The sequence below is a fragment of the Oncorhynchus kisutch genome, linkage group LG8 (assembly GCF_002021735.2).
Source record: "Oncorhynchus kisutch isolate 150728-3 linkage group LG8, Okis_V2, whole genome shotgun sequence".
NCBI classification, from domain to species: Eukaryota; Metazoa; Chordata; class Actinopteri; order Salmoniformes; family Salmonidae; genus Oncorhynchus; species Oncorhynchus kisutch.
The window spans coordinates 1,251,748-1,264,066 of record NC_034181.2 but is presented as its reverse complement, the minus strand read 5'-3'; the positions used below and the strand labels follow the sequence as shown (position 1 = coordinate 1,264,066).

Genomic DNA, 12,319 nt, shown 5'->3' with positions numbered 1-12,319 from the left:
GGGGGGGGGGTACTGGTACAGAGTCAATGTGGAGGCTATATACAGGGGGGTACTGGTACAGAGTCAATGTGGAGGCTATATACAGGGGGTACCTGGTACAGAGTCAATGTGGAGGCTATATACAGGGGGGGTACTGGTACAGAGTCAATGTGGAGGCTATATACAGGGGGTACTGGTGTACAGAGTCAATGTGGAGGCTATATACAGGGGTACCGGTACAGAGTCAATGTGGAGGCTATTACAGGGGGTACTGGTACAGAGTCAATGTGGAGGCTATATACAGGGGGGGGGGGGGCTATATGGGGTACCGGTACAGAGTCAATGTGGAGGCTATATACAGGGGGTACTGGTACAGAGTCAATGTGGAGGCTATACAGGGGGTACGGTACAGAGTCAATGTGGAGGCTATATACATGGGGTACTGGTACAGAGTCAATGTGGAGGCTATATACAGGGGTACTGGTACAGAGTCAATGTGGAGGCTATATACAGGGGGGGGTACTGGTACAGAGTCAATGTGGAGGCTATATACAGGGGGTACTGGTACAGAGTCAATGTGGAGGCTATATACAGGGGGGGGGGTCAGAGGTGGGGGGGGGGGGGGGTACCGGTACAGAGTCAATGTGGAGGCTATATACAGGGGGTACAGAGTCAATGTGGAGGCTATATACAGGGGGTACTGGTACAGAGTCAATGTGGAGGCTATATACAGGGGGTACTGGTACAGAGTCAATGTGGGGAGGCTATATACAGGGGGTACTGGTACAGAGTCAATGTGGAGGCTATATACAGGGGGTTACGGTACAGAGTCAATGTGGAGGCTATATACAGGGGGGGGGGTGGTCACTGGACAGAGTCAATGTGGAGGGCTATACAGGGGCATGTGGAGGTATTACAGGGGGTACGGTACAGAGTCAATGTGGAGGCTATATACAGGGGGTACAGAGTCAATGTGGAGGCTATATACAGGGGGGGTACTGGTACAGAGTCAATGTGGAGGCTATATACAGGGGGGTACTGGTACAGAGTCAATGTGGAGGCTATATACAGGGGGTACTGGTACAGAGTCAATGTGGAGGCTATATACAGGGTGTTACGGTACAGAGTCAATGTGGAGGCTATATACAGGGGGTACTGGTACAGAGTCAATGTGGAGGCTATATACAGGGGGTACTGGTACAGAGTCAATGTGGAGGCTATATACAGGGGGGTACTGGGTACAGAGTCAATGTGGAGGCTATATACAGGGGTACTGGTACAGAGTCAATGTGGAGGCTATATACAGGGGGTACTGGTACAGACGTCAATGTGGAGGCTATATACAGGGGTACCGGTACAGAGTCAATGTGGAGGCTATATACAGGGGTACTGGTACAGAGTCAATGTGAGGCTATATCAGGGGGTACCGGTACAGAGTCAATGTGGAGGCTATATACAGGGCGGTACTGGTACAGAGTCAATGTGGAGGCTATAATTACAGGGGGTACCAGTACAGAGTCAATGTGGAGGCTATATACAGGGGGTACTGGTACAGAGTCAATGTGGAGGCTATATACAGGGGGCTACCGGTACAGAGTCAATGTGGAGGCTATATACAGGGTGTACTGGTACAGAGTCAATGTGGAGGCTATATACAGGGGGTACTGGTACAGAGTCAATGTGGAGGCTATATACAGGGGGGTACTGGTACAGAGTCAATGTGGAGGCTATATACAGGGTATTACGGTACAGAGTCAATGTGGAGGCTATATACAGGGGGTACCGGTACAGAGTCAATGTGGAGGCTATATACAGGGGGTACTGGTACAGAGTCAATGTGGAGGCTATATACAGGGGGCTACCGGTACAGAGTCAATGTGGAGGCTATATACAGGGTGTACTGGTACAGAGTCAATGTGGAGGCTAAATACATGGGGTACTGGTACAGAGTCAATGTGGAGGCTATATACAGGGGGTACCAGTACAGAGTCAATGTGGAGGCTATATACAGGGGGTACTGGTACAGAGTCAATGTGGAGGCTATATACAGGGGGCTACCGGTACAGAGTCAATGTGGAGGCTATATACAGGGTGTACTGGTACAGAGTCAATGTGGAGGCTATATACAGGGGGTACTGGTACAGAGTCAATGTGGAGGCTATATACAGGGGGTACTGGTACAGAGTCAATGTGGAGGCTATATACAGGGTATTACGGTACAGAGTCAATGTGGAGGCTATATACAGGGGGTACCGGTACAGAGTCAATGTGGAGGCTATATACAGGGGGTACTGGTACAGAGTCAATGTGGAGGCTATATACAGGGGGTACCGGTACAGAGTCAATGTGGAGGCTATATACAGGGTGTACTGGTACAGAGTCAATGTGGAGGCTATATACAGGGGGTACTGGTACAGAGTCAATGTGGAGGCTATATACAGGGGGTACTGGTACAGAGTCAATGTGGAGGCTATATACAGGGTATTACGGTACAGAGTCAATGTGGAGGCTATATACAGGGGGTACCGGTACAGAGTCAATGTGGAGGCTATATACAGGGGGTACTGGTACAGAGTCAATGTGGAGGCTATATACAGGGGGTACCGGTACAGAGTCAATGTGGAGGCTATATACAGGGTGTTACGGTACAGAGTCAATGTGGAGGCTATATACAGGGGGTACTGGTACAGAGTCAATGTGGAGGCTATATACAGGGGGTACTGGTACAGAGTCAATGTGGAGGCTATATACAGGGGGTACTGGTACAGAGTCAATGTGGAGGCTATATACAGGAGGGTACCGGTACAGAGTCAATGTGGAGGCTATATACAGGGGGTACTGGTACAGAGTCAATGTGGAGGCTATATACAGGGTATTACGGTACAGAGTCAATGTGGAGGCTATATACAGGGGGCTACCGGTACAGAGTCAATGTGGAGGCTATATACAGGGGGTACCGGTACAGAGTCAATGTGGAGGCTATATACAGGGGGCTACCGGTACAGAGTCAATGTGGAGGCTATATACAGGGGGCTACCGGTACAGAGTCAATGTGGAGGCTATATACAGGGGGTACTGGTACAGAGTCAATGTGGAGGCTATATACATGGGGTACTGGTACAGAGTCAATGTGGAGGCTATATACAGGGGGCTACCGGTACAGAGTCAATGTGGAGGCTATATACAGGGGGTACCGGTACAGAGTCAATGTGGAGGCTATATACAGGGGGCTACCGGTACAGAGTCAATGTGGAGGCTATATACAGGGGGCTACCGGTACAGAGTCAATGTGGAGGCTATATACAGGGGGTACTGGTACAGAGTCAATGTGGAGGCTATATACATGGGGTACTGGTACAGAGTCAATGTGGAGGCTATATACAGGGGGCTACCGGTACAGAGTCAATGTGGAGGCTATATACAGGGGGCTACCGGTACAGAGTCAATGTGGAGGCTATATACAGGGGGTACTGGTACAGAGTCAATGTGGAGGCTATATACAGGGGGCTACCGGTACAGAGTCAATGTGGAGGCTATATACAGGGGGTACCGGTACAGAGTCAATGTGGAGGCTATATACAGGGGGGTACCGGTACAGAGTCAATGTGCGGGGTACCGGTGTCGGGGTAATTGAGGTAATATGTACATGTTGGTAGAGTTATTAAAGTGACAATGCATAGATAATAACAGAGAGTAGCAGCAGCGTAGAAGAGGGGGGGGGGGGCAATGCAAATAGTCTGGGTAGCCATTTGATTAGATGTTCAGGAGTCTTATGGCTTGGTGGTAGAAGCTGTTTAGAAGCCTCTTGGATCTAGACTTGGCGCTCTGGTACCGCTTGCCGTGTGGTAGCAGAGAGAACAGTCTATGACTAGGATGGCTGGAGTCTTTGACAATTTTTAGGGCCTTCCTCTGACACAGCCTGGTATAGAGGTTCTGGATGGCAGGAAGCTTAGCCCCGGTGATGTACTGGGCTCTGTAGTGCCTTGCCGTCGGAGGCCGAGCAGTTGCCATACTAGGCAGTGATGCAACCCGTCAGGATGCTCTCTGGTGCATCTGTAAAACCTTTTGAGGATCTGGGGACCCATGACAAATCTTTTCAGTCTCCTGAGGGGGAATAGGTTTTGTCGTACCCTCTTCACGACTGTCTTGGTTTGCTTAAAGTAGTTGGCAATATTAGTGGGTTTTGTGATTAATGAGCCATCTGATTCAATGAATGATGGAGCTGAGTTTGCCTTTTTGCCCAAAATGTAATTGAAGGTGCTCCAGCGAGCCAGGGAGGGAGGCAGACAGGGAGGCAGACAGGGAGGCAGGCAGACAGGGAGGCAGGCAGACAGGGAGGCAGACAGACAGCTGCTGTCCAAAGTATGTATTTTTAGAATCTGGTGGGGAAAAGAGGGGGAGGAGGAGAGGATTGGTTCAGAGCTCTAGGGTCGGGGTTCACAATTTGAATTTGGACATGCATTTCATCCAGATGTGAAAATACTGCCCCCTGTCACCAATAAGTTAAGCAGTGTTGAGGAGGAGTGAACTACATGTAGTGTAGAATGAATGTGTCTTAAGCAGTGTTGAGGAGGAGCTAACTACTGGAACTACACACTACTGTTTTACCATGTAGCGGTGTAGCTAACTACTGGAACTACACACTACTGTTTTACCATGTAGCGGTGTAGCTAACTCCTGGAACCGCAGACTACTGTTTTACCATGTAGCTAACTACTGGAACTACACACTACTGTTTTACCATGTAGCGGTATAGCTAACTACTGGAATTACACACTACTGTTTTACCAAGTAGCGGTGTAGCTAACTACTGGAACTACACACTACTGTTTTACCATGTAGCTAACTACTGGAACTACACACTACTGTTTTACCATGTAGCGGTGTAGCTAACTCCTGGAACTGCAGACTACTGTTTTACCATGTAGCTAACTACTGGAACTACACACTACTGTTTTACCATGTAGCGGTATAGCTAACTACTGGAATTACACACTACTGTTTTACCAAGTAGCGGTGTAGCTAACTACTGGAACTACACACTACTGTTTTACCATGTAGCTAACTACTGGAACTACACACTACTGTTTTACCATGTAGCGGTGTAGCTAACTACTGGAACTACACACTACTGTTTTACCAAGTAGCGGTGTAGCTAACTACTGGAACTACACACTACTGTTTTACCATGTAGCGGTGTAGCTAACTACTGGAACTACACACTACTGTTTTACCATGTAGCGGTGTAGCTAACTATTGGAACTACACACTACTGTTTTACCATGTAGCTATCTACTGGAACCAGTACTTTATAGAAACACATTTGGCGGCAATTACAACTTTGTCTATATCAACTTTGAACACCTGGATTTGGGGATTTTCTCCCTTTCTTCCTTGCAGATTTTCTCAAGCTCTTTTAAATTTGACGGGGAGCGTGTTGGGGAATAATCAGAATTTGGTGGTAACATAGGTAACATGTTTTATATTCATCATATGTTTGTGAGTTACTTCTCATCAGTTATTGTTGTATAATACTGTTGCGGAGTTGCAGTATCTGTTCTATGTCAAGACTAAGTTGCTTGGGCCGGAGAGAGGGGAGAGGTCAAGGTGTATCTCTTGGCTCCACAATGTCTGTGTGCCAGTCAGTGTGTCTCTGTGATCTTGTCAAGATAGGATGGATTTGATATATGCCTGTTGATATGGAGGATTGGTTGTATTTAGAATTGGTTGTATCTAAATGACAATTTGATATATATTATAGGGTGGGGGTAATGTCTTGGTACCATTTTGTACCAAGGACGAAATAAGAGCTTTGTTTAGGAGACCAAACTGAAGGATAATTTATAGCCAACTCTGTCTGGCTAGGGGGTACTCCTCTCTGAAGTAAAGTCTTTCTTTGTGTAAGTTCCTAAGACTTGTGGTTTGTCATGTCGTCTAAGGGGGTGGATCTTTGCTATAAAGGATCTCAGTTGCAATGTAGAGGGGGCTCTCAGAGAATTCATTGATAGACACTGAATTGATCTGAGAGTCACAGGGTTGTGATAGAGCTCATATAATTAAAGATGGACTTTGATAACTAACTCTGACTTGTGTTGTGGTTTGCGCTCATGATTTGGTAAATAGAGGAAATTTCCACGACAAGCGACGACAATCTTCAAATCTTTTCCATAGATTTCCAATGGGATTCAAGTCTGGGCTTTAGCTGGGCCACTCAAAGATTTTCACATTCTTGTTCTGAAGCCATTCCAGCATTGCTTTGACTGTATACTTGGAGTCATTGTCCTGTTGGAATGTTAATCGTCACCCCAGTCTATTGTCATTTGCACTCTGAAGCAGGTGCCCATCAAGGATCTGCCTGTATTTGACTCCATTCATTGTTCCCTCTATCCTTACCAGTCTCCCAGTCCCTGCCACTGAAAAGCATCCCCATAGCATGATGCTGCCACCACCATGTTTCACGGTAGGGATAGTGATGAGCTGTGCCTGGTTTTCTCTAGACACAGCACTTTGCATTCAGGGACAAAGATGTACATTCTTGTTTCATCTGCCCAGAGAATTTCACGTGCCTTTTTGCAAGCTCCCGGCCTGCTGTCAGGTGCCTTTTTCTCAGGAGTGGCGTCTGTCTGGCCACTCTCCCATTAAGTCCAGAATGGTGAAGTGCTGTAGAGATTGTTGTCATTCTGCCAGGTCTCTCCCATTTCAGCCAAGATGTAGTTCTGTCAGAGTGGTCATGGGCTTCTTGGTCACCTCCCTAACCGTCATTCTTTCCCGGTTGCTCAGTTTGGTTGGACAGACAGTTTTAGGCGTCTGGTATTTTTTACATTTCCCAATGAACACCACTGTGCTCTTGCAAACTTTCAACACTGTAGGAATTGTTTTATACCCTTCCTCAGATATAGGCGTCATCGCAATTCTATCTCGGAGATCGACAGACACTTCATGGTATAGTTTCTGCTCTGACATGCACTGTCAACCATGAGACCTTATATAGACAGGTGTGTTTCTTTCTAAATCGTGCCCAAACAATTGAATTGGCCACAGGTGGACTCCAATCAAGTTGTAAACTATGAAATAACACATATGGAATCATGTACTAACCAAAAAAAGTGTTAAACCTTTGGATGCCATCTCCCATAGTGCCCTTCGTTTTGTTACAGGTGTGTGATACTAATCACTGCATCCTGTATCAAAAGGTTGGCAGGACTTCGCTAAAGACACAGAGATCTCAACATTGGTTTAAAGTACTTTTTATTTTACCTTTATTTAACCAGGCAAGTCAGTTAAGAACAAATTCTTATTTTCAATGATGGCCTAGGAACAGTGGGTTAACTGTCTGTTCAGGGGCAGAACGACAGATTTGTACCTTGTCAGCTCGGGGGTTTGAACTTGCAACCTTCCAGTTACTAGTCCAACACTCTAACCACTAGGCTACCCTGGAGACTTTGTTTATTTTTAATTTTAGTGTTTGTTATTTAGTTTTTTACCCCTTTTTCTCCCCAATTTCATGGTATCCAATTTGTATCCAGTCTTGTCTCATCGCTGCAACTCCCGTACGGACTCGGGAGAGGCGAAGGTTGAGAGCCGTGTGTCCTCCGAAACACAATCCAACCAAGCCACACTGCTTCTTGACACAATGCCCGCTAAACCCTTCGGAAGCCAGCCGCACCAATGTGTCGGAGAAAACACTGTACACCTGGCGACCGTGTCAGCGTGCACTGCGCCCGGCCCACCACAAGAGTCGCTAGTGCGCGATGGGACAAGTATATCCCTGCTGGCCAAACCCTCCCCTAACCCGGACAATGCTGGGACAAACCCTCCCCTAACCCGGACAATGCTGGGACAAACCCTCCCCTAACCCGGACGACGCTGGGACAAACCCTCCCCTAACCCGGACGACGCTGGGACAAACCCTCCCCTAACCCAGACGACGCTGGGACAAACCCTCCCCTAACCCGGGCAATGCTGGGACAAACCCATCCCCTAACCCGGACAACGCTGGGCCAAACCCTCCCCTAACCCGGACGACACTGGGCCAAAACCTCCCCTAACCCGGACAACGCTGGGCCAAACCCTCCCCTAACCCGGACGACGCTGGGACAAACCCTCCCCTAACCCGGACAATGCTGGGCCAATTGTGCGGCGCCTCATGGGTCTCCCGGTCGTGGCCGGCTGTGACACATCCTGGGATCGAAAACGGGTCTGTAGTGACGCCTCAAGCGCTGCGACGCAGTGCCTTTGTCCCCAACACCTGGTGCACCTGTGTAATGATCATACTGTTCAATCAGCTTCTTTATAGGCCACACCTGTCAGGTGGATGGATTATCTTGGCAAAGGAGAAATGCAGAGCCTGGACTCAGTGCCTCAGACCACTGCGCCGCTCGGGTGATCTGGGATGTTTTATTTGGGCTTACCATGACTGTGTTTTTGTATATTTATGTTGTATTATACAGGGCGCATTTGAAAAAGAGACCAACACTACCGTTCAAAAGTTTGGGGTCACGTAGAAATGTCCTTGTTTTTTAAAGAAAAGCATATTTTTGTCCATTTAAAATAACATCAAATTGATCAGAAATACAGGGTAGACATTCTTTATGTTGTAAATGATTGTAGCTGGAAATGACTGATTATTTTCATGGAATATTTACATTTTTATTTATTTTTTATTTCACCTTTATTTAACCTTTATTTAACATTTATTTCACCTTTATTTCACCTTTATTTAACATTTATTTCACCTTTATTTCACCTTTATTTCACCTTTATTTCACCTTTATTTCACCTTTATTTAACCTTTATTTAACCTTTATTTAACCAGATGCTAGTTGAGAACTGTGACCTGGCCAAGATAAAGCAAAGCAGTGCGACAAGAACAACACAGAGTTACACATGGGATAAACAACAACACAGAGTTACACATGGGATAAACAAACGTACAGTCAATAACACAATAGAACATATAGAACAGAAGAGTAGGGAGGTAAGGCAATAAATAGATAGACCCTAGAGGTGAAAATAATTACAATTTAGCATTAATACTGGAGTGATAGATGTGCAGGTGATGATGTGCAAGTGAGGTTGTATATCTGGATAAGCTGGTTATAATGGGTGAGGTCACCGCATGTGTGGGAGGTGGGACAAAGGAGGTATCAGAGGTATAATAAGTGGAACTAGGGGCTCCATTGTAAACTAAAACAATGATAACTAACCTGAACAACAGTATACAAGGAATATTGACATATGAGAGAGAGAGACAGCGAGGCATAAAGTAATCACGGGTGTTGATTGGGAGAGCTAGCTAAGACAACAACAGCTAATCAGCTAAAACAACAACAGGTAAACAGGTAAAATGGCGATGACTGGGCAGAGAGGGTCGGTTAACTACACACATAGAGCCTGAGTTCGCGGCTGGGACTGGCAGATAAAAAAAAAAGAATGTATTTAAAAAGTGTGTAAAATCGGAGGGCATGCTGTCTGGTCCTCTGGCAGTCTCTGTGGGGGTGCCACAGGGTTCAATTCTCGGGCCGACTCTTTTCTCTGTATATATCAATGATGTTGCTCTTGCTGCTGGTGATTCTCTGATCCACCTCTACGCAGACGACACCATTCTGTATATATCTGGCCCTTCTTTTTTACACTGTGCTAACTAACCTCCAAACGAGCTTCAACGATTGCTGCCGGCACCCTCCCGCCCGACTAGCATCACCACCCTGGACGGTTCCGACCTAGAATATGTGGTCAACTATTAATACCTAGGTGTCTGGCTAGACTGTAACTTTCCTTCCAGACTCATATTAAACATCTCCAATCCAAAATCAAATCTAGAATCGGCTTTCTATTTCGCAACAAGCCTCCTTCACTCACGCCGCCAAACTTACCCTTGTAAAACTGACTATCCTACCGATCCTCGACTTCGGCGATGTCATCTACAAAATGGCTTCCAATACTCTACTCAGCAAACTGGATGCAGTTCATCACAGTGCCATCCATTTTGTTACCAAATCACCTTATACCACCCACCACTGCAACCTGTATGCTCTAGTCGGCTGGCCCTCGCTACATATTCGTCACCAGACCCACTGGCTCCAGGTCATCTACAAAGCTCCGCCTTATCTCAGTTCACTGGTCACGATGGCAACACCCGCACGTAGCACGAAGCCAACACCTAATTTGGCCGCCTTTCCTTCCAGTTCTCTGCTGCCTGTTACTGGAACGAATTGCAAAAATCGCTGAAGTTGGAGACTTTTATTTCCCTCACCAACTTCAAACATCAGCTATCTGAGCAGCTACCCGATCGCTGCAGCATATACATAGTCCAGCTGTAAATAGCCCACCCAATCTATCTACCTACCTCATCCCCATACAGTTTTTATTTTGTTGACTTTTCTGCTTTTTTGCACACCAGTATCTCTACTTGCACATCATCTGCTCATTTATCACTCCAGTGTTAATCTGTTAAATTGTAATTATTCCCTACTATGGCCTATTTATTGCCTACCTCCTCATGCCTTTTGCACACAATGTATATAGGCTTTATTTTTCTACTGTGTCATTGATTTGTTTGTGTTATTGGCTTGTTTATTGTTTACTCCATGTGTAACTGTTGTTGTTTGTGTCACACTATTTTGCTTTATCTTGGCCAGATCGCAGTTGTAAATGAGAACTTGTTCTCAACTAGCCTACCTGGTTAAATAAAGGTGTTCTCAACTAGCCTACCTGGTTAAATAAAGGTGTTCTCAACTAGCCTACCTGGTTAAATAAAGGTGTTCTCAACTGGCCTACCTGGTTAAATAAAGGTGTTCTCAACTAGCCTACCTGGTTAAATAAAGGTGTTCTCAACTAGCCTACCTGGTTAAATAAAGGTGTTCTCAACTGGCCTACCTGGTTAAATAAAGGTGAAATAAATAAAAAAATAAACACTGAACTCTGTCTGAGAAGTAGTTGGTGAACCAGGCGAGGCAGTCGTTTGAGAAACCAAGGCTATTAAGTCTGCTGATAAGAATGCGACTGAAAGCCTTGGCCATTGGCATTTCCACTACTCCAGAGTCCAATACACCACTCCAGCCGGCGCTTGGCATTGCGCATGGTGATCTTCGGTTTGTGTGTAGCTGCTAGGCCATGGAAACCCATTCATGAAGGTCCTGACAAACAGTTATTGTGCTGACGTTGTTTCTGCAGGCAGTTTGGAACTCGGCAGCACTATTCTGTGAGTTTGTGTGGCCTACCACTTCGCGGCTGAGCTGTTGTTGCTCCTAGACGTTTCCACTTCACAATGACAACACTTACAGTTGACCGGGGCAGCTCTAGCAGGGCAGAAATTTGACAAACTGACTTGTTGGAAAGGTGGCATCCTGAGATGGTGCCATGTTGAAAGTCACTGAGCTATTCAGTAAGGCGGCCATTCTACTGCCAATGTTTGTCTATGGATATTGCATTGCTGTGTGCTAGATTTTATAGGCCTGTCAGCAACAGGTGTGGCTGAAATTATAATCCACTAATTTGAAGGGGTGTCCACATACTTTTGTACAAGCCAAACAAGCTACTGCCACCTTGTGTTCTGGGGTATTTTGACACTATTGGATCAGTGAGGTATCTGTATATATGAACGAACATAAAGTGAACTGCTGAGGTGTTAAGCACCTTTCAGCAGTCAGTATCTTTAGGGTTTCAGAGCCCTTAGATGAACAGGCAGAACCAGCATAGGACTCAACGGACACTTGTTGTTTCTGTCTTAAGCTACAACTGATTCATACCCCTTCTCTGTTATGTAACTCTGGAATGGTAGCCTGGTAGCCATGTGCTGGGCACTCATTTCTAGCAGCTACTTGGTACCACTTGGGTGTGTGGTAGAAGTGTACATGCATGTCTGCTGTTGCACATAATCAGCCCACTTCTCCCTAATGCTTGTTCACCTCGCTGCTTATATGGACTCAGCTGAGTATTCAAATAGTGTTGGTGAATTCTAGAAGCAGGACATTGCAGTGGTAGTTGATCAGATGATGCTGAAGCCAAGTCTCTAACTGCTTCCAGTTCAGTAGCCTCATGGAACCAGACAGACGGTCTCTGGACGCAGATCAGAGAACTAGTCAGGTGTTCTACTCCTTGAAGACAGACTCCTGTTGTACTCTTTAACTGCCTCCTCTGAACACTTTTAAAAACAGACTCCTGCTTTAGTATTTGAGTGTCGTCCTCGGCTATTGTACTTTTCGTGTGTCCCCCTCTGTCTATATCTGTCCTCTTTCTGTGTCCCCCTCTGTCTATATCTGTCCTCTTCCTGTGTCCCCTTCTGTCTATATCTGTCCCCTTCTGTCTATATCTGCCTCTTCCTGTGTCCCCTTCTGTC

General features: G+C 46.2%; 1 protein-coding gene across 3 annotated transcripts in view; it reads left to right on the top strand.

Annotated features, from left to right (window-relative positions):
• The window catches only part of kank1a (KN motif and ankyrin repeat domains 1a), a 136,334-nt gene that overhangs the window by 98,383 nt on the left and 25,632 nt on the right, over window positions 1-12,319 (top strand). The window lies entirely within an intron of this gene.